We start from the raw sequence: 25,871 nt of genomic DNA, 5'->3' as shown, positions 1-25,871 counted from the left end.
GCATGTTTTGCATTAAAAAGGGGACTTGGAAAATGAATTAAATGATTGGCACTGTGTTTCAAAAGGTTTTTTTCCCAAACTACTAGTAATTGTGTGGTTTTAACATTCACCATTCCTGCCTAAAATACCCAGGGCCTGGCAGCCAGCTTAATCAGGAGACATTGTACCAGGCGGGGGCATATTTTAAAGCTCGTGATAGCCAGTGATTTTCTGAACAGTACCTGGAGACTTGCAGAAGAGAACCTTGTCCTAGTTTTTCAGAGGAGCTGGCAGTTCATTTTCCTTCGTGCAGAGCTGAGATTTACACCAATTCAAAGCCTCTTTATGAGAGGGGCTGGGTCAGCCCCATAACCGGCTGCTGAGGCGCCAGGCGGTGTAGACAGTATCCAGATCTGATGATGAGCTAAGTGAGGTGGATGGAGCTGGGTGCTAGACTGGTCACTGATGGTACTTCTCTGGCCAAGGGGGCTTTGTGTAAGGGGGGGTGCGAATGTGATGGAAGCTTCCAGAATATGCTTTGGGAAGGCTATTCTGGTCCAGCCTCTTCATTTTTTAGGGGAAGGAGATGGAGCCCAGAAAGACTATTGCTTGCCCAGGGAGACAAGCCATTTTTACTCTTTCATGAGAATAGAACTCAGATCCCCTGACTCTTAATCCAGACTTGTTATTTTTACAAGCCCAGAGAAAAGGAAAATTAACCAGGATAGCGGGGCGTGGGGTTGGGTAGGGTTCCTATGGGGAGGTTAGGAATTCTGAGGTGGAGGGGTTTAGGAATGGCGAGGGTGGGAGAACCTCTGGCTGTTTAGACTAACAGAGGGTTGTTACTCATTTTGACGATGAATGCTGGTAACGTTGATGGTCGTACTCGCTGACATTTGCACACTGTCTCGGTGCCAAGTGCTCTGCCAGGCACTGTACCTCTGTTACCCGTATCTTTAATCCTCACAACGGCTCTGTGAAGCAGGTCAGCGCTAACACATCCCTGTTTTACAGGTGAGAACACCGAGGCCCAAGGTTACCCAGCTCTGACTCCAGACTCAGAATCTTTAGGGAAAAAGGAGAGACTCCAAAAGTAAATGATCAAGAAATGGTAGTGTCAGCCCCCTGGAAAGTATCAGGAGCAGAGAGGGAGAAAAGAGCTGGAACACAGGAGAGCACTGGGTGCAGCTAGAAGGTTCTGGTCCAGAGGGCAGAGTGAGGTGCGGCTTGCGGGGAACAAAGGGACCTCTGTGAACTGGACCCAACGTCTGAGCGGAGAGCAGCTTTGACCTCAGGGCAGAAACACAGACCTGGGGCTCAGGAGAGGAATGAAGCACAAATTACTGTTTTTTCAGGAACTGAAGAGGGGGGCAGAGAGAGAGGGAGAGAGACTGCCTGTATAGTGTGTGTATGTGTGTGCGTTGGGGAGGGGGAGGACACCCCCCCCCTCAGGAGTGACTGTAAGGCAGTGTGTCCTCAAACCAGCTCAGCCTGGGTCATTATGTGGGAAAAGAATGAGAGGCCTGATCAGAAGAGAAACCAAAACTGGGAAGACAGGGAGAGCTGAGACCGAGGCACGTTTCCGCCAGGGACCGTCACCTGAATCTCAGGAGACGCCATCCCTCCACCGTTCTCGACAGAGAGCCACTCGTGCTCCAGTGAGATACCTGCGTGGGGTGTGGACGGTCGATGACGCGTGGAGGCAGCCGCGGTGCACGTGGGGCCGAGGGGGACCACAGGCTCAGAGAAGGGGAGCTGCCCAGAAGAGCCGCATGGTCCCTTTCATCTCAGATTCCTTCCCCACCCCTTCCTAGGGCTGGTGGATCGTGTATGTGAACGGGCTCCTGGATGACTAATTCCAGGCTGTTCTCATTGGGAATATGAACAAAGCACAGTGGGCCTGGGGTCTGCCAGGGGATTGGGGGCTGGCTTTTATTTTACGCAAAGTAACTGGAAGATGGCAGATACTAATTCATTTATCCTACAGATTGAGGATATTGATCTTTTAACAGTCGTTAAAACACTGCATTTCAGGAAAAGTTTAGAAAACATTTACTTAACTCTGAGCCAGTGGTTGAATAGAATATTACACAACTATTTTAATGGTGGTTATGATGACTGCATAATAATAAAGATAGATACTTGCATGGGACATTAGGTAAAACAAGGAATATATAAAGTGTGTGTGTGGTAGAACACTTTTTAAAGACTCTGGATATGCCCAAAGTCGGAGAGGTTAAGTAACTTGCCCAAAGTCTCACAGCTGGTAAGTGGCTGAGGCAGGATTCAACCTAGACAGAGTGCATCCTCTTAATCACAACTACACTCCACCATCAAGGGCATCTTATGATACATTTTTAGCTCCAGATATGGAAATTTAAAATAATTTTGACTCTGCCAAATTTGCATGTAAACAAATCCTGTTACTTTTTACTCTCGTTAAAGAACATCAAGAACTTACAACCGTGGTTGGAAGGGTTAGAGTTGTGCTTTTCAAAATTTATTTAATGCTCTCATCCCCTCTAGAAGGATATGCACGTATATACATCCATGTAAATTAGAAAATAAGAATAAGAGCAATATGCAAACTCTCCCACCTCATTCCAGGAGCTGCGCAAGGGTCTCTCCACACAAGCACTGTTGGGGGTCTCCGTTGCTTTGGGCTGCTATCACAAAACACCGTAGACTGGGAAGCTCCTAACAACAGAAGCTTATTTCTCACAGTTCTGGAGGCTTAAAGTCCAAAACCAAGGTGCCGGCAGACTCCGTGTCTGGTGAGGGCCCACATCCTGGTTCATAGACGGCTGTCTTCCCACTGTGTCCTCACATGGAGGAAGGGGCAAGGGAGTGCCCTGGGGTCTCTTTGGTAAAGGCACTCATCGCATTTCCGAGGGCTCCACCCTCATGACCTAGTCACCTCCCTAAGGCCCCACCCCCTAGTACCTTCACCTTGGGCATCAGGATGTTACACAGACAGTTGGGGTTGGGGCACAAACGTTCAGCAGAGCAGGGACCAAACATGATAGACGGGTTCCACCTTCAAGTGCTGAGGGACTTAGGGGTGAGACCAAATACACAAGCAAAGTCACGTGACAACAGTTGCTCAGCAGGAGCTCCGGGAGTTGGGGTCTCTGCGTGTTAAGAGAGTCAGAAGAATACTAAATAGAAGGGATTCGTCTGGACAGGTTTTCTGCATATGAGCAATCAGTTCGGAGTGGCATCCTGAAGCAGCAGTGGCCCCGGACTGGCAGAAGGAATGGCATGAACAGATTGTGAAGGGAGCTGTATTGGTGCTGAGGAGGTGGGCTCGTTGCTGTCAGCAGAGAAAAGTCTGCACATGAAATCTCCCCCCCCCACCACCACGACCACCTTCATGAGTTCTTTTCTCCAGTCTCATCATTAAATTGACACATGGCATTAACAGGAGAAAACAAAATTTAATTCATGTACAAGGAGTTCCCAGAGAAATGTACCGCCCTCCCCCAACCCTAGCAAGTGACCAAAGCAGACTGTTTATGTATCATTTTTCGACAAAGAAACAATTTTTTGCGAAGACAGAACAAAACAAGGGGTCTTGTGCTTGGGGTAGCAGACTAATGAAGTAACATTTGTTTCTATAGCTTTCTTAGCCTTGAATTCTCTAACTCCAATGATAATGCTGCATTCCATCCTCCTGGTATAGAGAGGTTACCTTCACAGGGGAAATTTATTTCCCACTTTGCCGGGGAAAGATGGGGGTCAGAGTGGGGGGGGGGGTTAATGTCAATTTTTATGCCACTGGCTGTTTCTCAAGTAACTTTAATTCAAAATAATCACTATGCCATTGAGATATATTTAGGGGCAGCCTGCCCAGCATAAAATGACTTTATCGTGTAAAGTTTTGAGTATGACTGAACATCCAAAGGAAACCCACCTGGGCAGCTGGTCCCAGACCTCTCTGTGATTTTAGTTACTGAATAAGCCAGCCGGACTGCAACCCCAGCACCCTTCAGATGCCCACCTTCCTTTCCAAAACAAGAACCAGTTTAGGGAGGTCGCCTACTGGTCACCCCATTTGCATTTGGTGGTCAGTGTTGATCAGAGTGTGATTCAGCTAAATTAATTTTGCCGATTCCTGGTGGTTTTACAGGCTAGAATGGAGGCCAAGAATTTGCAGATTTAAAAATTGCATTTCAGAAATGCCGTCACATTAGAGCTTCATTTTGGTCCCGTGGGGTAACCACCAAGTAAACAGCTGAATTTCCATCCTTGCTGGAGGTACCAAACGCAGCATTCACACTCGCCAACAGATAAGTGTCTCCTGTCCCTGGCAGGGCTTAATGGCTTTTAGTAGAGTTGAGGCTGAGTAGAAAGGAACTGACCTCCTCTTATTGGGTAAAATTGAAACACCAAGGAAACAGTTCCATTTCAGGCAGACCGTTTTCTTCTCAGATGACTCATCCACAGCCCAGCCAGCACCGTTTCAGCTCATTCAGGTGAAATGGGAGATGGAGGCCACCCGACTGGGTTGGGGGTGGGGGGGCTGATGAGCTGGGTGTTTGGGATTTGTCAACTGAGAGATTTGCATTTCTAATAAGGGCCAGGGGACTTTCTGGTGAGCTGCAGCCCAGTGGCTACAAGTCTCTTTAGCTCTCCAAGTGCTCAGTTTGCAGGGACCAAGGCGAGCATGAGTAAATAGCTCTAGGGGAGAAGGGGGAAGCACAGGATGGCGGAGAGGGTACCAGAGGCACCTCCTGGCCGGAGCCTTTCAAATGGTGTTCCAGCAGGACGCAGAGCTCCCTGGCGAAGATTCCTCCCTCCCCAGCCTGCCCCTCACATGCCCATTTTCTATGTAAGAGAAACTTACTGAGATTGTGAGATTTATTGTTATTTCTCTGAAAAAAGTCACCAGGCATGTCTATCCCAGCATTATTTATATAGTAGAAAATCTAGAAAAGAAAAACAATATCCAACAAAAAGTGAATGATAAAATAATTCTCAGATTAAATAAATTAATCATTAAATAAATAAGTAGTAGAAACCCATAAATCATACAGCAAGTCTATTAAGTAAAGTGATTTTTAAAGTGTTAAATGTTAAATGAAAAATGCAGGCTATCTACAGTATAGTCTGTTACACTGTGTCAGTTTCTGGTGTACAGCATAATGTCTCAGTCATATATATATATACATATGTTCGTTTTCATACACTTTTTCATTAAAGGCTATTACAAGAGATTGAATGTAGTTCCCTGTGCTATACAGAAGAAATTTGTTTTTTATCTATTTTTATATATAATAGTTAATATTTGCAAATCTCAAACTCCCAAATTTATCTCTTCCCACCCCCTTTCCTCCAGTAACCATAAGATTGTTTACTATGTTTGTGAGTTTGTTTCTGTTTTGTAGATGAATACATTAGAGTCTTTTCTTCTTTTAGATTCCATATATGAGCAATCTTGTATGGTATTTTTCTTCCTCTTTCTGGCTTACTTCACTTAGAATGACCATCTCCAAGTCCATCCATGTTGCTGCAAATGGCATTATTTTATTCTTTTTTATGGCTGAGTAGTATTCCATTGGATAACTATGCCACAGCTTCTTTATCCAGTCATCTGGCGATGGACATTTAGGGGTTGTTTCCATGTTTTGGCTATTGTATATAGTGCTGCTATAAACATTGGGGTGCGTTTTCGAGTTAGAGTTCCCTCTGGATCTATGCCTAGAAATGGGATTGCTGGATCATATGGTAATATGTCATAGGTACATGTAGTTTTTATTTTTTAAAAAAACACGCCCACAGATGGAAATGCAGCAAACTGTTAATACAGTTAATCTTTAGACGTGGAATCAGAGATTATTTTTCCTCTTTTATTTCTAAATTTCCTACGATGGGCTTTTTTTTTTCTGATCATAGAAGTTAAATGTCAAAGCAGGAAACTATCATGTACCCTCGTTTCTTTTCTTCTTTCTTTGTTTTCTTCCTTTTTTAACCTCCTCCCATGAGAACATCAGTGATGCTGTCCGCGGAACCACCCGTGTTCTGCCCACCAAACATCCTGCTGCTAGCAGGAAACAGAAATCCGCAGGGGCGTAGAATGAAACCTGATGTTCCTAGTCCCCCTCACGCATTGTTCACTCCTCCGTGAGTCCATCTAAACCCTGCTTGAACTTGTTTATATTTTTAGCTGGTGCAGTCTCTCGGGCCCAAGGAGTTCCATGTATTTTCCACCCTCGGTGTGAAGTGACAGAGGCCTGCCCGACGGGTATCCTCAGATGACCTCCGTCAGGCTCCAAGGGGTCCTCCCAGCTTTTGCATCTCTAGGACTGAGCAAACAAAATAAGAGCAGCGATTACGCATCGCGATTAGCAAAGCACACTTATCAGACGTCATCGGCTGATTTGTTGAACCTGGTGTTGGAAGAGATCTCAGAAATTGGCCAGTGTTTCCCTAGAAGTCCGCATAATGGGAGTCAGTATTCTAGAAACCAGTGGAAGTGGTACAGTGCCCAGGATAGGGTGGCACTGGCTCTTTAAAAATATTATAGGGTGAAGGGGGGTTTTGTTTTTGCTCTGGGCTAGAATTGGTAACAGAGGTTACCTTGTTTTGATCAGAAACGCCAGCAGTTACACAAATGCTTCACTATTTTGTTAATGGAGAAACTCATTAATGTATGAGAGACAAAACCTTTTAAAACAGGGGGTGTGGAAAGGTGGACACTGATGGGACTCAGCTCTCTGGGCCCAGCTGCGGGGTGGCAAAGGCAGGAATATTCCCGCACACCTGACAGATGAGAAAATGGACTTGAGGGCAGCTGCCTGACCCCCGCTAATTAGGCTGGTGCATGGGTCAGGGCGGGGAGGGACTGGACTAGAATCCAGGGAGTCCACCTCTAAGGCTCGGGCCACCTCCAGGGCACCCAACCTGCCTATTTAAACCAAGTCCCTAAAATGTGTTTCCTATACTGGGAATAATATAGCAGACTATGAATTTTTGCCTGCTCCAACTGAGATCTTTCTTTCCAGACTGAACCCTAGATGTAGAAAATTATTTTTGTAATTGCCTTTCTAGATCCTTCCATCTTTCCCAACTGTGGAAATACAAGCTTCCAGGTTCAGAAGATTACAGTAGGGAAGTAGGTGGGCTCTGGAATCTAACAGCCTGGGTTCAAATCCTGCCTCCCCCACTCACCAGACCATGATCCCAGGTGTTAACTTCTTTGAGCATCAGTCTTCCCATCTGTAAAATGGGAGTGATGATAGTATCCGCCTTAGAGGGTCATTGTGAGAACTGAACAGTATATTGAATGAAAAGTGCTTGCCTGGTGCCTGGTACATACTCAATAAAGATGAATTGTCGGGGAGGGTATAGCTCAAGTGGTAGAGCACATGCTTAGCATGCGCAAGGCCCTGGGTTCAATCCCTAGCACCTCCTCTAAAAAAATAAATAAACCTAACTACCTCCTCCCCCCCCAAATTAAAAAAAAATACAATAATAAATAAAACATTTTTTTAAAAAGATGACTTGTCACCACTAGCACCATCGTCATTATTGTCAGATTTCCATGGAAGAACCATAGCCAGGACCTAGAGCCAACTTTGAACCTATTTTGCTTTGCTGGCCCGAGGACAGTTACCCCACTGGCTGTGTGATTTACTTTACCCTTCAAGGGAAAACAATCCACTAGCTCCTTAATCACCCAGTGAATTTTAAAGGCCCTGAGAACTGACAGGACTCACTCAAGGTCACACAGCTGGTCATGACAATGGGAGAAAAAGCCTTAATCTCCCATCCAACTCTCTAGAGCTCTGCACTCAGCAGTGCCCTGTTCCTTCTGGACACCATCTTGGGCTTGGATCCTCCAGACCAGGACTGGAGAGAAACAATAGGAACAAATAACCAGATCCATGGAAACCCTCATTAGGATCGTGAACCTTTACTGCACGCCTGCCGCTTGCCTTCACTCACTACATTTAGGTGCCGCTGCGGGTGGAGCACTGATGCTTCCTGTTTCACTTTCCTCCGCTTCTGACTGCAAAGGAAGCGCCAGCCCCACCTGAGAGCCTGATGATGGAGGCACTAGGGGCCTGTAAAAGGGCAAGGAGTCGGCTGGTGGCTTCTGGCTGGTTTGAAGCCCTTGTCCCCGCTGTGCTCACCCTGATGGGTCATTACAGGAGTTCTCAGAGGCACATGCTCCCTGAAAAGACCCTTCTAGGTTTATAAAGGCCTCTCTGCCCAGAAACCTCCCTACCTGCATCAGCCACTTCCTGAGCACACCTTTGAGACCAAGACATTCTGGGGCCACGAAAGTGAACGAGCTTCACTTCCTGCCTTCTTGGAGCTCACAGATGGGGACAGTCAGGCACAGAATGTGAACCAAACTTCAGGGGAACTCTTGCACCTACAGGGTATTGGGGGGCCACGTTCCAGGCAGAGGGCAGCCTGAGCAAAGGCACTGAGGTGTGACCTTGCACTCCGTGCAGAGCTGAACGCCTCCTCCAGTTGCTTTCATTGCGTCTCTTCTCCCCCAGCTAGACTCTCGGTGCTTCTAGGCAAGAGATCGTAATGAGTCCTTCTTTTTTCTCTAGCCCCTGTGCTTGGGGGCAGGACGGGTAGGGTGGATACCAAGTCACCCTCCCCAGGCCTCAGTTTCCACATCTGTAAAATGGGGATTAAAGTCTGACATCACAAAGCTTCTGAGCAGGTCAAGTAAGATGACTCAGGCGAAGGTTCTTTCCATGCTGTCCTGGGGTCTTGTTCCTACTTCCTTCTGTGTGACTGTTTTGCAAGGGAAATGATGAAGGGAGTGGAGGGAAAACTTCTCTGAGAGTCTCTCTGGCCAGAGTACCTTCCTCAGCTGCTAAAACTGAACACTTCAAGACCAGATACTCAGTTTCTCTCTGTGTCTCTGTGTCTCTCTCTGTCTCTCACACACACATGCACACACACACACACTTCTTGATGTAAATAGCAAAAAGGCAATGACTGCCCTTTACGGGAGAGAACTGCACCCTTTTTCACTAATTATGGGGAAACGCATTGAGCATTAGCTCCCTTTGCAAGGTAGAGCGTAAGACATGAAGGCGTGAAGCTTAAAGTTAACCTCCTGCCCAAACTCCCTTGCCTCCCTGGGGCTTGGTGGCCCTGTACTTCCCTAAACCCCCATCCCCCGTTATCCCTGTTTCCCTTTCACAGATACACACATTCCTGGTTCTCCAGCTCCCAACACACATAGGGTAGAACAAAAGAACATGGGCTATTAAAACAGACGAAGGATTGGAACTCTCTGTCTCCCTAGCAGTGTGACCTAGGGTAAGTTACTTGACCTCTCTGAGGTTCAGCTTCCTCACCTAGACAATTACAACACTTCTTAATGTTATTGTAAGGATTAACAAAAGTAAAGTATAAAAAGGGCTTAATACCGGGGTTGGCACAAAGTAGGGGCTTCATAAACGTTACCTGATGCTACTGAGAAAGTTGGAGAGACATTGACAATCACATTCTTTTATCATTTTCATAATGAGCTGGTTTATGATTTAAATGAGATCTCTCCAGGCCTCTAGTAGTCTGACTACATAGTCAAAATTCTGGTTTTCTACCCAGGAAAGAAAAAACACTGTCCAGGTTTTAAGCACACCATAGCTGGGTGGTTGGTTATCTCTGGAATACTGAGATGCGAACATGGTAGTTTTCAGTACTACCTTGTGTGTATAAATATCCCTACATCTTGAAGGATCTAAAATTGCAAATAATAAAAGGTATCAGTGAACTGGAAACCATGAAAACAAGAGCAAAAACACAAAAGCCCAATTATAATGGGAATAGAGTTTACACTGGGCTGCACTTCCTAGTCAACAAAGCGCTTTTATGTATTCCCCACCCCGGCCCTCCCAACCAGCCTGGAAGGTAGGTATTACTCTACCCATTCCACAGCGGGGGAAACAGAGTTTCAGGCTGGTGCTGGGTGGGAAAGAGGCAGGAGCCACAACCTTGGGCCTCGTCAGACTTGGCAAAGAGATTTGGATCTTTCTGAGTTCAGTGGAAAGCCTTCGAAGGTTTAAGCAGGAAAATAATGCAATCTTATCTACATTTGCAGAAGGTCTCTGGGTAGAGGGGCACGGAGCAAAAGTGGAACCAAGGAGCCCACTTGGGAGGTGGCTTTGGAAGTTCAGGCAAGAAATGATACAGCGCTGACAGAGATGGAGAAGAGGGTGGATTTGGCGATGTGGGCATCCCCAGGATGGCCCGAGGATGGGTTAGCTGTGGATGTGGATGGAGAGGGAGAACCAGGGATGGCTCCCAACTTCCGGGTGGGTTGGTGGGTGGTGGATGGTGGGGACATCTGCGGAGGAGTGGGTTTCAGGGGTAGGGGAGGGGCAGATCAGGAGATCTACTGGGCTTCATTTTTGGAAGCATTGTGTATTTTTCCAAACACCGGGCCTTCTGATGGCAGAGAGCAGGTCGTATTCACTTGCTCCTGGGCATTGAATAAATGCTTTCTGTGAGCTGGGGGCACTCAAGTCCATCCCCAGGCAGCCTGTCTGTGAAGAATGCCACTGGCAAGGCGCTGTGTTCCTTCTGCCACTAAGGAGCCAGGGAGCCATTAATGACCCCTTCTCAGGGCACTGGGCTCAAGACAAGAAACAAACCTCCCCCTCCCGCCCCTGCCCCGATGTCCTGCCTTCTAACGTTTCAGGCTTCGGGTAGCTTTTTCTTGTGCCAGTATCCACGTGATCTTTCCTCTGCGAATGTTTGAAAGTGATTCTTTTGTTTTTCTTTTCTTTTCATGTTGTACTCAGGCCTTAAGTAACCTTTGCCCCGTGGTGGAATCTGAGTAGATGAAGCCTAGTAAAGCGACAAATCCCATCAGCCACAGGAACGGGCGTTTGAAGAGTGTCATCTAATTAACAGACCTCTTTTATATGTCTGGTTTGATTTTAGCCTCGAGAAACTGTCTGAGGTCAGATGCGTGGCATGTTAAGTGTGGGAGGCCGAGGACCACCACAGCCAAGAGCGTGTGAAAGCGGTAGCAATAGCATCGCCGAGTGAAAAGAGCTAGGGTGCGTGGGACAGGGGCTGCCTCTCGAACATTAGCAGTTGTTGGCTTCAGGATTAGCTTCTAGACAGAGAAACTGAGGCACAATGTAACTGCATTGTCCACACTCAGCCCTGGAACCAATTCCAAGTTGTGTAGGATTTGTGGGGTTCCCGGATGCCACGCTCTAGAGGAATCCATGTTCCCCAGTGATACTCATTAGGCAGGAAGGCTGCTGCAGGGCTGGGGCCCTTTGAAATTCTCCTTTCCCCACCCCTCACCCCTCAACACACACCCCCCCCAGCCCGCCGCCCCACCCGCATCAGCAATCGCCCCACCTCTCCCTTGCTCGTCTGCCTTCCTCCTGACGTTCAAGTGTACCTGAACATCCCATCCAGGGCCATGCTGACGCAGAGCCTGTCCTCTCCTCCCTGCCTCCTGCCCTGGGTGCCCCCTGCCCTCTGCCAGTCACCTTCCCATGCTCCCCATTCACTGAAGTAGGGTTCAGACCCCACCTCCGCCACCTCCTGTCCTGACCCCCACCCTCATGGCACCCTTCTACAGTAGATTCTGGAGGGGAGCCACCCTGGGCCCCACCTCATCCATCCCAGGTGACTCCTCAGGTGTGAGTCTTGGCTCCCCCGTCGGGTGAATGGAGAACAGAGGCCTTTCCTTGCATCTTGTGACTCTCCAGCTCAAATCTGCCTGGCCCAGGGCCATGTCCAGAGCAGGTGCCACAGACATTGTACAACTGACTTCTAGAAAAATAATAGAAATAATCATCCCCTGGTATGCCCGGCCGCAGGACCTGCCTATGCAAAGGAGTTGGGTGTTCATCCAAGTCGTCCCTTTGGGCAGTTTAGCCCTTATTCCAAAGGTGGTGCCCTGGCTTGGAACATCCGAGAACATCCCCACCACCACCACACTCTTACTCTCGGTGCTGGCAAATCTCTGCCCTTTGCGGGCAGCTCCACCACTCACATCTGTGGAACCAGGACTGTGACGTCCCTCAGAAATACAGTTGTGGGAGGAGAGGTGGTCAGAATCAGGGGCAATTATCCAATAACGTGCCCACTTTTACACTTTGCCTCATAACCTGACTCTGAAGACAGAGCCAAAAGAGGGCTTCCACATACATCTTGGGCCAGGCCCGCATCTATGAGAGAAATGAGAAGGATCTGCCTGGAGGGAGGGGGGCCTCATTGAAACAAGGGTTCGCTTTGAGCTGGGTCAGTTCAGTGAGTGTGTTTAAAATTTGTCTTCAGAGAGGAATAAACGAGTGAGTATGGGGATGGCCTCACTGCCTCGTAGCCCCCGAGTGTTTCCGAGGGACAACTTGTGGTGTGTGTGTGCATGTGTGTGCCTTAGGAGAGAGCTGCCGAGCCAGCCCCTGGCCCCAGAGGCCAGCCGGCCCCGGGGACACAGTCCCCGCTTTGAAGCATCCCCAACACCCATCCCTTCACCACTCGCCTCCCCTCACCCTGCACCAGCCCCTAAATTTGTTTCAGCCCAGTGGCTCCCTCCCCTGACCACTGACCTGAATGTAATTATTTCATTCTTCATAAATAGAACACCTCCCCCTGCCCCCGATTCCCACCCCACCCCCAAAACTAACTGTCTTCTCTCCTCATTACGCGCTTGAAGAGCACAGTTCTGTGTGGGAGCGGCCTGGGCCCTCTGCGCGGGCCCTGTCTGCTTGCGGGCCCCGCTGCCCACCTCTGGTGGGGAGGACCTGGGCGAGGATGTTGTCCCCGGACTCCCCATACTTAGTTTCGTCTGGTAAAATATCTTCCCAGGCATCAGAGGAAAAGGAAATGGACAATCTCTCTTTCTTCAGAGACCGATTTTAGCCCCCGGCAGAGGTTCAGAAGCAGCTAGTGGGCCCGGCCCCAGCACCCCTCCCTTCTCAGTCCCCAGTGTCCCCGGCGGGGTAGGAGCCAAGAAACCTTCAATGTGGATATCACGGAAAGGGGAGGTGGTTTTGAAATCCAGATCACGCGCCGTTCTTGAGTCACTGTTAGGAATCTTAGTGCCACTGAAATCTGTGTACTGAGGCCACCACTCCACCGGGGTCTCTCTGTGGCCACTGGTACGTGGACCCGGCAGCTGTAAACTGAAATCACCAGGTTGGATGGGATTCCCAGCGAAGCCCGCGATCCATGTGGCAGCTGCCAAGAAGCATTAGACTGTCTGCACAAAGGCCTCTCTGGGTGTGTCAGAGTGGAGAGGTGGGGGCCAAAAGGGGGAAGGCATCTGGCCTCCCTACTGGAGGCCCGAGGGGGCCTGGTGTTGCCGCTCACCGGCTCTGTTCCTTGGTGTGGCCTTGCGGCTCTGGTCTCCGTTTCCTCACCAGAGGCAAGGGGTGAACGATACCCATCAGAACAGGCAGCATCCTTGCTGAGTGCCTTCAAGTGTGCCCCAAACCGTGCTAGGAGCTTTTCACGTTTTATTTCCTTTTAATCCCCACAATGCCCCTTTGATAGAGAGCATTAAGAAGCCCATTTTACAGATGGAGTGCCTGAGGCTACACAGCCCCAAGGTGACACGTGCATATAGTCACACAGCTAGGAAGTGGTGGACCTGGCATTCACATGTGTTTACACCAATTGTCTGGAGCCCCTCCCTGCTCCAACCCGCCCTCCCCATCACTCCAGCCCTCGGGGAGCTGCTCTTCTGTGAGCAGGGACAGGGGAGGAGGAGGATGGGGGGGTGAGGGGCGAGGGGAGATGAGCAGCCCCGGGGGAAGAGGGGAATTTGGTAGAAGAGCCTGGTTCTGAGGGAGCCTCAAAGAGTGCCCAGGCCCAGGCTGATTCTGAGAGTAATGCCAGGCCAGGAGGCCTGAGGCGCCACTTGGATGACCTCGGCCTGAGCTGACAGGAGCAGCAGCCCCCACTGTCACGGCGGGTGGATAGGTTGTTAGTTTGAGAGAATGTGCTCCCTACTCCAGATGCAGGGCCCCAGGGGAAAATCCAGCCTTGTGAGTCACAACCAGATGGACTTTATGTCAGGGAGAACCATGGCCGCGGAGAACAGGTCACGGTTTCCTGGAAACTTCCTGAGTCAGGGGGAGGGGTGCTCTGAGGATAGGCTGGCCAGGGCTGGGAGAGGGGACCACGCGGCGGGTCTGTGGCCCAGCTTTTCGGGGCCACTGGGGGAGTCAGAGCCAGATGCCGCTGGACTAGCTGAGGCACGTTTGGGGGTCCTATCTCCCCTCCAACAATATGCCTGGAGTTTCCTGCCTTCTGATGGAGGATGGCATGTCCCTTGACGTGTGGATGTGCAAAGAGCAGGTAGATGGGGAGGTGAGGCCCCTGTGTCCTCATCCCACAAACTTGGGTTCAAATCCAAGGATTCCACTCACCCAGCTTTCCCAGATCTTGGGTCTCTCATCTACAGATGGATGGGATGAATTGGGGTCATTGGTCTCCAGTGTTCTGCCCAGCTGGAACATTCCAGCAATTCCTTCATGATTCTCCCTCTAGATGGGAGAAACTGAGGCCCAAGAGCCAGGGCCCCACTCTGAGCCAACCCGGTTGGAGGTGGGACTGGAGCTTCTGCTCTGGCCAGATCTGCACCCCTCCCCTGGCTCCAGTGTCCTGCCTCCTCTCCCCAGTCTTCTGGTTCCTGTACACCTCTTCCCCTCCTTCCCCTCTGCCTGTGCTCCTCAGCTGCCAGACACGAAAGTACGGCCACCCCTAGGGCTGGCTGGGTCCCGGGCCAGAACCAAGATGAGAACCCCTGGGGCCATCAGCCATTCGTGTATACTCACTGAGACTCGGCAGGCAGGACCTCCTTCCTCCACCTCCTGTCCTTCCCTTCAGCTGAAATGGCAACTCTGCCAGGAAGCCCTTCCAGATCACCCCAGCCAGGGCCATCACCTTCCCCAGCCCTCCCCATGCATGCCATGTTATAATCCTGCCAGCACCATTTTTACTTACTTGTAATTATTTGTGCATACATCATAGCTCCCCTATACAAGTCCAAACTCGTGGAACACAGTAACCAAATTGCCCCCATTTTGCCCACACCTGTCACCTGTCTCCCCTTTGATATCTGATGCCGTGTTTGTGTTCTAAGTGTTGGATGGATATTTGCAGAATAAGTGGAGTTTCCTCTCTTCTATGCAAAAGGAGTCTTTCCTTTCAGAATGAATCGTAGGCTGTGTAAGAGCGTCTGTACACGGGGCTGAGTCTCAGCTCCACCACCCGCCCGCTGTGGGACCCTGGACAAGTTACTCACCCTTGTGCCTCCGTCTCCTCACTCGTAAAATGAGGATAACCCTAATCTCCCTAAGGGGTGGCTGTGAAGATTCAACGAGTCGTGCATGTCAACTGCTTGATGTCGTGCCCAGCAGAGATGATTCAATAAGTGAGGTTGTTAGATCTTGGCAATCCTATATGCAAATTTGTATTTGATTTTTTTTTTTTTTTTGGAAAAACATATGACATCTCCTCGCAGAATTCTAGTTGGGCTTTAGGGAGTTGCCAGGTCCTTTCCAGTCCTTGCATTCGTTGAACCTGCATCGGGTATTCACTGCCATCTGCAGAGCCTCCCCTGCTACACTGGCTGGGAGCAGGGAGCAGGGAAGGGAGAGACGGAGCCCTCGCTGGCGTAACCGCTCGCCAGCTTGGGGCTCGCAGCCACATTAAGCGCTCTTACTCAATTCATGTGACTCGACAGATTTGGAATGTGTTGGGGAGAGAGAGTTTTTCCAGCGATGAGTCAGTACATTTCTGCTCTCTCACACACACACACATTAAATTTTTTTTTAGAAGAGAGTTTAGCGAGAATCATTTATGAGTGCAAAGTGGAAATCTCTGGAAACTGCATTTTGACCCGAAGGCAAGTAATACTTAAGACATTTAATAAAGGGTTCAAAACAGGATGCAGTGGAGAGAAAACGCAGCTCGCTGCCTCTTCCTTCTGCATCCTCAGTCACTGCGCTGCACAGAGAAGGACCCAATTTACATGGGTTTAGAGAGAGCCTCCTGGATACCTGGATTTATCCCAAGCACAGAAGGGAATAGACAGGTGAGAAAGAAGGGAGGCAGAACTAGCATTTATTAAGCATCTATTATGTGCCAGATAATCGATGTTGGGGTGGGGGTGCATGTCCCAAGTTCAAGAGGCAGTGTGGGGGGAAATGGAACAACTATATCCAGACACGCTCAGTTCAAACCTCAGCGGCCTACTTTCATAATATTATCTAAGCCTATCTTATCCCATTCTATGGATAACAAAACTAAGGCTCAGGGAAGATAAAATAATTTATCAATGGACACAAAGCTCTCAGATGATAGAAACCAGATTCTAAACTGGGTCCATGAGTCTCCCTATGGTAAAGAAATTAGGGTTAAATTAATGTCCCCAGGAGCTGAGTTTCCCCACCAAGGAGGGAGGCAGGCGCATCTGTTCTCAGGGATCACATCTGCATATCCTAAGCAGGTACCACTCTCTCACAGACCAGTCTCTAACCACCTTCTACCGCTTGCCTTTGAGTCCTACCCGGTAGGGATTATGGAAAACCTGCTTCCCGTCCAGGCTGTTCCGCTCTGCTGTTGTTTATTTTAAAGAAAGAAACCACTGCCCGCCCAGAGGGCTTGTGTTTCCAGCTCACTTACGTCTCTTTTGCAAGGGCTCATTTTCCTAGATTCCCAGTCTCCAGGGAGCTGTGTCTTTCCCTCGGAAACATGAGCTGTAATCAAAGGTGTATTCATCCCCGCACATCTGCCAGCAGCCAGGCCGGAGCCACGGTTCCCCAAGGCCTGACAGAAGGAGGCTCAGGCCAGGTGCCCAGGGAGAATTTTTCCCTACACAAATCAGATTGCCCTGGGGTTGCCCTTTCTAAAGATGGCAGGGTCCCAGGAGGTGCTTCTGCGGGGGACCTGATGGGGCCAGAGGGTAAACAGGATTCCAGCATAGCAAACGCTATTGAGGGCCACCGTGTGCCGAGAACTGCAGACCCTGAGAATCCAGCCCTTTTGGTGACTTCCCATCATTCACAGGTATAAAGACCCAACTTCTTAAAGGCCAGCAAGTACCTGGAAGAACTGGTGCTTGGGCTTTGTCTGGCCTGCTCGGCTGCGGCCACTCCAGCCAGCCTCCATTACCCGGTATCTGCCACGCCTCCTCTCACCATGGCCCCATACACACTGCTCTCTCACTTTCTCCACTCTTCCTTTCCCTCCTCACCTGGTTCGCTGCTGCTTGCCTTTCAGATCCAGCTGTGCAGCCCCCAGACCCCCATCTGCTGTATCCTCACGTGCCCCTCCTGGCCATCCTGCCACCATTGCATGCGCTTCAGTGAGCACCGTCATACCATTGGCGTCTTCCCCTCCAACCCAACTGCAAGGGCGGGGCTCACCTTATCTTCCCAGCGCTGGCCTGTAGTCAGTGCCCCATAAAGAGCTGTTGGGGGAATGAAGAGACAGCAATGAGCTAAATAGACCCTGTCCTGCCCAGTGCTGGGCACATCTTCTTGGCATGTCAATTGGTCCTCACAATTTCAAGGGGAAAATATTTGGAAACAAATAGAGATCAATTCTAAAGTAGAATTCAGCATCCTCATGAATGTTCAAGCGTCGAGCTGCACCCACACACCTCGGGGAGGTTATAAACTCAGCCTCCTCTGTACTCCTGGGGTTTCTTCGTGGAAGCGTGGGTCGGGGTTGGTGAAAGAGATGGCCCAGTTTGCCAGCAGCTCTTGTCATGGCGTCTAAGTTTAAGAGGCCACGTGATGGGGAAATGGAAAGACTATGTTCAGTCGGGCCTGAGTGCAAACGCCAGTGCTGGACATTCTACTCCTGTGACTCGGGGCAATGAATTCGATCACTCTAAGATTGAGGTGCGCCCTCAGAGTTGCTGTGGGAAAGAACAGTAAGACCTGGGGAAGGGCCCAGCTTGGCGCCTGGCACAGAGCAGGCCTTCAGGGAGTAGTGGCCATTGTGCTAGTCATTCACTGGTGGCTCTTATGAATTAAAGGCTGTCGTCGGTGTCCAAAGTAAAACATCTTCCAGAGCAAAGGCAGGCACTTAGGACAGTACATCTGACTTGCAGAGCGATGGCTGCACAGAAGTGGCTTGTAGCTTTCCACCTTCTTCGAACTTGACCTTCCTCTCTTGTGTCCAGGCTGCCCTGGCCCATGGCTCCCCAGCCCTGTCCTCCACGGGTTCCTCACCCTATCCGGGGTAGGAGGCCGGCGCCTCGGGACACCATGACCTGTTTATTAGTCCCGGAGTTTCTAACTCATCTGCTAAATGATTGCAGAGTGAAAAAATGGACTGGAATAAACTACGAGAGAAGGAGTGACCCTAGGGGAGGGTGTTTTTCTTCTACCAGCGTTTAAAATACCGTTCCTCTTTTCCCCCAGTCGCTGTCTAGCGATACGGTAGGTTTAAACTAGGCCAAAAAGGAATATGAGGGACCAGTAGGGAAAATCCTACAGGCAGATTTTCCCTCGTTGGGATTTTGCTCCATGTGAGCACTTTCTGGTGAAAAGGAGTTGTGAGCCAGGAAGACTGGAAGCGTGTGCACACCGAGAGCCTAAAGGACGACAGGAAGCCCTGTGCGTCATCTGTTCATAGCGCTCAGACTGAGAACTGCCATTTTCCATGTGCAAGAGGGACCACTAGCATCAGATCCCCCACGCAGCCCCGGGAGGCAGGTTCTATTTAAACCCCACTTGGCTGAGGAGGAAACCCAGGTCCCCTGGAAGAGAAGTGCTTGGCATGAGGGCACAGAATAAGCGTGTGAGAGAACCAGGAGCAGACTCGGGTGTCCTGTCTCCAAGACCAGTGCTTGTCCCCCAGTCTGGTTAGGAAGGCTCACGTGTCTGCTGGGTGATGCTGCAGTGCTGAGTTCAAGGATAAACAGGGAAAGGATAACCGATTCACTGAGACTCCCCAGCTCCAAGAATAATTCACTGGGCAGCCCCAGCCCCGTCACTCCACGCCTCCGTGCTTGAGAAGAAGCACCCAGTCAACTGAGGGTAATAAGAAGTATCACCAAGAATAATAGTAGCTAACATACCTGCTCCCACGATTCTAAGCACTTCCTATGTGTTGCCTCCCTCAGTCCTATGGGGTAACTCAGGGCTTGATTCAGGGAAGAGGGAGGACAGAGCATTGAAGAGGGAGGGACCAAGGTAGCCATGTGGCTGCAGGGAGCACAGTGGCTTCAAAAAGGTTATCCATCTGCAAGCCCAGAACACAGCAGGGCAAGGTGAGGTGGGGACGATGAGCAGGGGCCAGACCTCGCAGGTGCGGAGGCTCTGGGGTGAGGACCGTGGTCATTATCCTGAGACAAATGAGGCGTCTACTAACTGCTCCCACCTGTACCACGTCTATATACGTTGTCCTTTCTCACGTTGTCTATTACGTATCTTTCTCCTTTTTTATACTGTGAGTTTCCTAAGGGTAGGGACTGGGTCTTATTTATTTATATCTCTCTGGTGCTTAGCACAGAAGCCAATATATATGAGTACACAGTAAATGGTTGTTCATCAGATATTTAATATATTCAATGTTTAATAATAGGAACATGTTTTAGTATTTGATAACTATGTATATTCTAGATTTGTTATGTGTAGATATTAGTACCTATAATATAACTTCCATTATGCAGGCATTTCTGCTATAAAATGATATATGCATTCCCATAAAACTCTGCATTCTGAAAAATTTGAAAATCACAGCGCTTTGGGGACAATTGGGCTGCAGCCACTGGGCCATATTCACAATCCATGTGACTGGAAGGACGCACAGTCCAAGCGATGACACCAGCCTAGCTCGAAGGGTGCAATCAATTTTGAATTTAAAAAAAAAATACAACAATAACTTTAAGACCTGAGTAACTAGAGGACAATATATTTATTATTTTAAAAGAGGGGAACTTGATGGAAGGGGCTGGAGAAGGGCTGAGGGTGATGAGTTCAGAGGTAGACGGGGACGGATCATCTTTATCGGAAGCTCCAGGTGCAAGAGCGGCGTCAGGCTCTGCCAGAGTGTAGCAGGGACAGATGGTCTCTCTAGCCCACAGCCTTTGCACAAAGACCAGGGAGAAATGAGCAAGAGGAGCCTCTAAGACAGAGCACGCGGCCACTCAGAGTCCAGAGGAAGAGCTGGGAGGGATGGAGGGGTCCCCCGTGGCTTACTCTGCTCAGCTGTGTGTACCCTGCATCCAGCCGCCCTCACTTGCTGATGCAAAATATTAATGTGCTGGGAACCCTATGAAGCGAGGTGACCTCCACATTTTATTGACACCGTCCCCATTATACTTTATATGTGCTAATCTTACGGAAGCAAGGGCAGTAGAACATTACATAATGGAATACATGACTAACTGATAAACCAAGAGTGCCCCCTGGCCAGTTTAGATCGCACACCCTGTGTGGGTTGTGGACTGTTTTCCCCTTGGTCCACTAGCCTTTCAGTAAACCCATTCTGTGAGCAGAGGGTAAACCCAGACTATATCGAGTCCAGTGACACTAGCAAGGGCGTCATAAACCTGTGATGTGATTGCTTTCCCCATCAGAAACAGCTGAGCTCACACCTCTGGACTTGGAGTCAGAGGACCTCAACCCCAGCCTGCCCGAATGCTGTGTGACCTCAGGAAAACCACTGAACCTCTCTGTGCCTCAGTTTTCTCAACTGCAAAATAGCTCTAGTGACACTCCCCAAGTTCTTTTAAGGGGCAGATTAGCTAGTGGATGAAAAGTTCTTTCTAAACTAAAAAGGCTTTACAGAGTATTGTCCTCCCTGCAAATCAGTGCTGGGACACAGAAGTTAGCTTGCCTCCCGTGGTACCTTCTCCTGCTGGATGGTTAGTTCTTAGGGCAGAGGGCAAATATAGATAAACTCCATGGAATCAAAATAAATGAATTACTGGGATTCAGTGCAGAAGTGTGAATGAACTTTGGGAAATTTTGCTGGCCTTTGACAACAGTGAGGAGGAGGGGACCCCAGCCTCCAGTATCTCCTGCCTCCCTCTCTGAGCGTTCACCCGGCAGCCCCCTCCCCTCTCTCCAGGGCCTAAAGTCCTCAGCCCACCCCTGACCCATTGCTCTTCCCCTGGCCACGCCCACTAAGCCAGGCCTGCCCATCCCATCACCTTCCTGTTTCACTTCCCCAAAGTAGCAGAGGGAAGGAACACCGATTTCAGAATCACACGAACACAGGTTTGGATCAGCCCTACCACACAGCAGCTCTAAAATCATAATAGCCAGTTGTGGTTTGTTGAACCTATTTCTTCACCTCGGCAATAGGCTGCGACTTCCTGACTTAACTTCCTTCCTTCCTTCCTTCCTTCCTTCCTTCCTTCCTTCCTTCCTTCTGTGATTAAGAGGATTATAAGTGCACACTTTTCAGACTTTAATGTGCCCAGGAATCACCCAAGGAGCTTGTTAAAACACAGGTTCTGATTCTGTCGGGCTGGGTGGAGCCCGGGAATCTGCCTTTCCAACAAGCTCCCAGGGGATGCAGTTCCACTTTGGAATGTAGAGCCGCTGTGTATAACACCTGGTCCATCGCAAGGACCCAGTCAACAGAAACTATTGCCATGAAGATGTTTTTTTCCCCAAAGGGTGCTCCTTTGAGAACAGGGGTAGATGAATAGAGAAAACCTCTGCTCCCCTCAGAATTCTTAGGGCAACAAGAAAAAACAAGTTTTGCTTGAAAGGCGGGCTGGGGTGGGGAGCGAGGGGCCGCGTGGCCCAGCTGCAGCTCACGGCAGGCTGCTCCGTGCGTGCGGCAGGTGGGCCTCCTGGGCTGCAGAAACCTCTAGAGCTCAGGCCTCAACTTGCCACTCAGGGAACGCATCCTCTGAGCCGGGCGCCCGCCTGTTCCTCCGGCTACAGCTCTCCTGAGGAATTTTCAAAGCACACGGGGTTCGCCTGGCAGGAGTCTCCCAGGATAGAAATGGCGCGTTAAGGGCTTTTGTTTCCAGGACCGCGGCATCTTTTGGACCTGAGGCCTGCGTGCAGAGCTTCCCCGCTCCACCGTCACCAACATGGAATCCTGAACCCCCCGCGGACGCTAGGAACAGACACCAAAGACTCAAGGAAACTCAGAGTGGAGTTCAAGAGACGCCTCCCCACCCCCACCCAGCAGATCTTGCTTTTAGTTTTGCTCTTCTAAAAGGCCTGCTTCTCAAAAAGCTGCTGACTCACCCAAAGTGAGGGTCTTTTTTTTTTCCTCAGAACCATCACAAAGCCCTGAGATTCTTGAGGTCAGTTTAATGATCAGGCTGGTCCTGACCATTTCCTTTTTCCTTTGTCCTCCCCATCTCCATCCCAGGGTCCCAGTGCCGCAGACCTTCTAGAATTGACAGTTGAACCTCCAATTGCCTTGCTGTGCTTTTAACACTGAGTGTCTCTTCCTTGTAGGTCTCAACGCGCTGACTGCTCTCGGAGTCAAAGTGTAAAAAGATTCCCAGGATGTAAGCAATACAGGACTGGTGAGTGACCGTGTGTTTGGTGGAGGTCGGGGTCTCAGTTGGATTTCAAGAAGGGAAAGGAGATGAGAGGGTGGGGCAGGGGCAGCTGAGTTTTGCGGCTCTGAAACTGTTGCCCTCCAGGTGCAGTGGACACAGCACAGGTCAGAGAATCCAGGGGTGAGTCCCTTGGAAGTCACTGGGTCCCTGCCAGCCTGGAGGTGGCTGTGCCATCCTCTGTCTGCTCACCATCCAGAGGGCACATGCTGGGAATTGTTTTCAGGGATTCTTGGAATAGAGACGGAAGTACCTGGCTCACACCCGATTGTAAACCATAGCCCTGGGGAGACATGAGTAAATGGAGGTGAGGAAGTCACCTTTGTGCCTTTAAACGGCTGTCACTGGCGAGAGGAAGGTGGGCAGCTATTGATTCAACCTAAGGAGAAATTCCTAATGAGAGGTGGGCAACGGTAAAACCGATGTCCATTTTAAGTAGTGAGTTCCCTGTCACTGGCAGAATTCAAGCACAGGCTGGAGAAACACGGATGGGAAATGTTGAAGTAGAAAGTGTTTTTGACGGATTAGTGTTTTACAGACTGTTTCATGATGACAGAGAATCCCAGAGGAGCAGGAGATACCAAGAGAGTTTAGGGAGAGTGAGTGAGAAGAGTTTGTGAACACACACACGCCCTGTCTCAGAGCTGCCTGTTTTATGTGGGAGGGTCCCGCTTGAAGCAGTTTGGAAGCTTCTGGATGAGATGGTCTCTCCTCAGACCTGTTGTCCACTGGCCGCTACACCTGAGCTTATGCCAGACAGCCACACATCACAGGTGTGACCCCAAACACCTGACAACTCTCCAAACCTGATGGGGGCTCTGATCAGAGGCTTCCCATAGCAGGACCACCACAGTGTTGCCAGTGAGTTATGCCACCAAGAGACTTGCCCAGGATCCAGACCACACGGACCAGAAGGAAAGGCATGGGGAGTGGTGGGGGGGAACTGTGGCAGCATCCCCCAACCCCAGGCTGTGGGAGGACAGTAAGCGTGGCTTCCCCAAGAGAACCAAGGTCCTTTGGCAGGATCATGTCCTCGAGTGACCAAAACCTGGCCTGCTGTGGGTGAGAAGAGTCGCACCCTAGACCTGGATGGGGAAGTCACCCGGAGAGACACCTGTTGCAAATGTGAGGCTCTGAAGGTCTGAATAATGAGCACGGGGGCTCCCTCTGTGCTTTGTAGCCGGGTTTTCTTCCCCTGGCCTGGGGCAGCTGCAGCAGTAAATGTTTACCAAGGGCAGGGCGCTGTGGGAGGCCAGACATGGTGTTTTTCTTTAAGAAACTGACAGCCTGGATGAGAATCGAATTTGACCGTCGTCATGTGGAGGCTGTACGTTCAGTCCTGAGTGCTGTGCATAGGCAGGAGGGGAAGGGGGCGGGGCTGAACAGTGAGTTTGAACAGTGACCGTCATGCTTCCTTGGCAAGTCTTCAGACATGAGTTGGGCTTTGAGGATGGAGGCTGTGTCCTTGATTCACAAGACCTGGCGTATAGTAGGTGTGAAGGAAGTGACTGTTGAGTGACTCAAAGGGAAAGTGGTAGGGAGGCAGTTCAGGAGGTGATGTCTGTGGTTAAGAGCAGGGCCCCTGGAGGCAGACTTCCCAGTTCAAATCCTGCCTCTTCCACTAGCTGTGGGGCCTCAGGCAGGTTGCCAACCTCTCTATGCCTCAGTCTCCCCATCTGTGAAATGGGCATATGCTAGTACCTACTGGTGAAGGGGGCTGTCAAGAGTCAGTGAACTAATTCATGCAAAGCTGCTTGGCCCTGTGCCAGTACATAGTAAGTGCCCAAGAAATATGAGCCCTTATTCTCGTTCTAGTTGTGGGCCGCATGACCCCAGGTTAAGGTTAAGGTTCAGGGACAGGAAATAGCAGCATGGGTGAGGGGACAGAACACTGGGCTGGGAATCAGAAACCCTGGCTTAACTGCAGGGAGGGGATGGGGAAAGCAGTCACTCCCCTTAAGCTCACTCTCTAAAACGGAGATGCTGAGAGAAGGCAGTCAAGGGCAGCTCCATTTGTCCTGCTCTCCCTCTGGTGGTCCCGGCACTGGTCCAAAGGCAAGGGCGGCTCAGCTATTTATTACTAGCTGGGGGGCCTCATGGAGAGTGGTTTGACTTCTCAGGACCTCTCCTTCTCCCAGTGAACGAGAAACCAGTGCGGGCTTCCTTTCCTCATGGAAGTGGTCTTGAAAACTGAAAATCACGGGCACAAGGGAGAGATTCTGTTGGTACAGATGGAAAATCACTTAAGACTTGAGCTTGGGTGGTGTAGTCTGTAGCCTGTGTCAGTGTCGGTTCCCCATCCCTTCTCCAGTGAGGTCTGGCTGTCTCCTCAGCTGGAAGACAGATTCTCAAAACAAAACAGTGCTTCACTTTGCAGAAGACACCATCCACCACCCCGGGGAAGCATATTTCAAGTAAAAATGGCATTTGCCTGAAACATTTGCCAGGGTCACAATTCTTGCATTAGTGGTGGACCTGGGACTATTGGGGGCCTGCCTTTTGCCTCTCCTGTCCCATCACCCTGTGATCCTAGCTGGATTATAGGATCGTAGTTTAAACCAGTATTGTTTGTGGCATAAGCACAGCCCCTGTGTACATGGGGTCCTAAGAACTCTCATCGTACACCAGTCTCCTTCTCCCAGCGTAGCCCTAACATCTACCAAATGACCCCAACTTCACTTCTACCTTCAGTGGGAAGGGGACAGGGATGAGGCAGCGTTTCCCAGGGCAGCTTCAAAGGCAAAGTGGTGAGAGGGAAGAAGTCCTAATCCCTGGCTCCGTCAGTCATTTGGCCTCTCACAGCTTCTGTTCCACCTCTGTTCAGATGAGGTCACCGGGCTAGGCCAGGGCTGGCAAATAGATTTCATCTGCCAATGCTGATCAACTGGTCATGGCTGCCAGGAGCACTGGGCGGAGGATTCTGAGGCACACCCAGGAAAGAGTGTGCTGCAATGGATTAGTGATGCCTGCTGGGGAACAGTAAGGAGGACTCAGCACACGTGCAACCTTTTGGCATCTGAAACAGCGATTTCCAAGGCCCCTGCCTGCTCTCTCCCTTTGTGGTATTAACTTAGCAACTTTGTTTTACATCAAGAGAGGCAAAGCACACCAAAACCTCATTAATCTGGACCACTTTAGGACCCACCCGAGTGAGTGGAAAGTTAGTCTGAGGGTGTCTGCTGCAAGCAGGTGAGTTTTATTATCCTTCAATACCCGGAGTCAGCTCAGCCCAGCTAGCTAACAGGTGCTGGTGCTGTGGTCTGTGCTTGCAGGCCTGACCTGTGCTTCTAGGGCACTTACTCTCTTTATGAGCTTAGGATAGATACCAATGAAACTTTAACAAAAGCAGGTACTTTTTTTAAAGTAGAAAATCATTCCATGGGCAGCTTTGCTT

The 25,871-nt window shown here is 50.0% G+C and overlaps 1 protein-coding gene across 1 annotated transcript in view; it reads left to right on the top strand.

Moving 5' to 3' along the window:
- ZHX2 (zinc fingers and homeoboxes 2) overlaps positions 1–25,871 on the top strand; it is a 142,626-nt gene that overhangs the window by 34,743 nt on the left and 82,012 nt on the right. Inside the window, exon 2 of the mRNA XM_032468011.1 lies at positions 22,374–22,444. The gene's annotated coding sequence lies outside the window, so the exon portion shown is untranslated. The remainder of the gene's footprint in view (positions 1–22,373; positions 22,445–25,871) is intronic.

The sequence above is a fragment of the Camelus ferus genome, chromosome 25 (assembly GCF_009834535.1).
Source record: "Camelus ferus isolate YT-003-E chromosome 25, BCGSAC_Cfer_1.0, whole genome shotgun sequence".
NCBI lineage: Eukaryota > Metazoa > Chordata > Mammalia > Artiodactyla > Camelidae > Camelus > Camelus ferus.
This window is presented reverse-complemented; position numbering and strand designations above follow the sequence as displayed.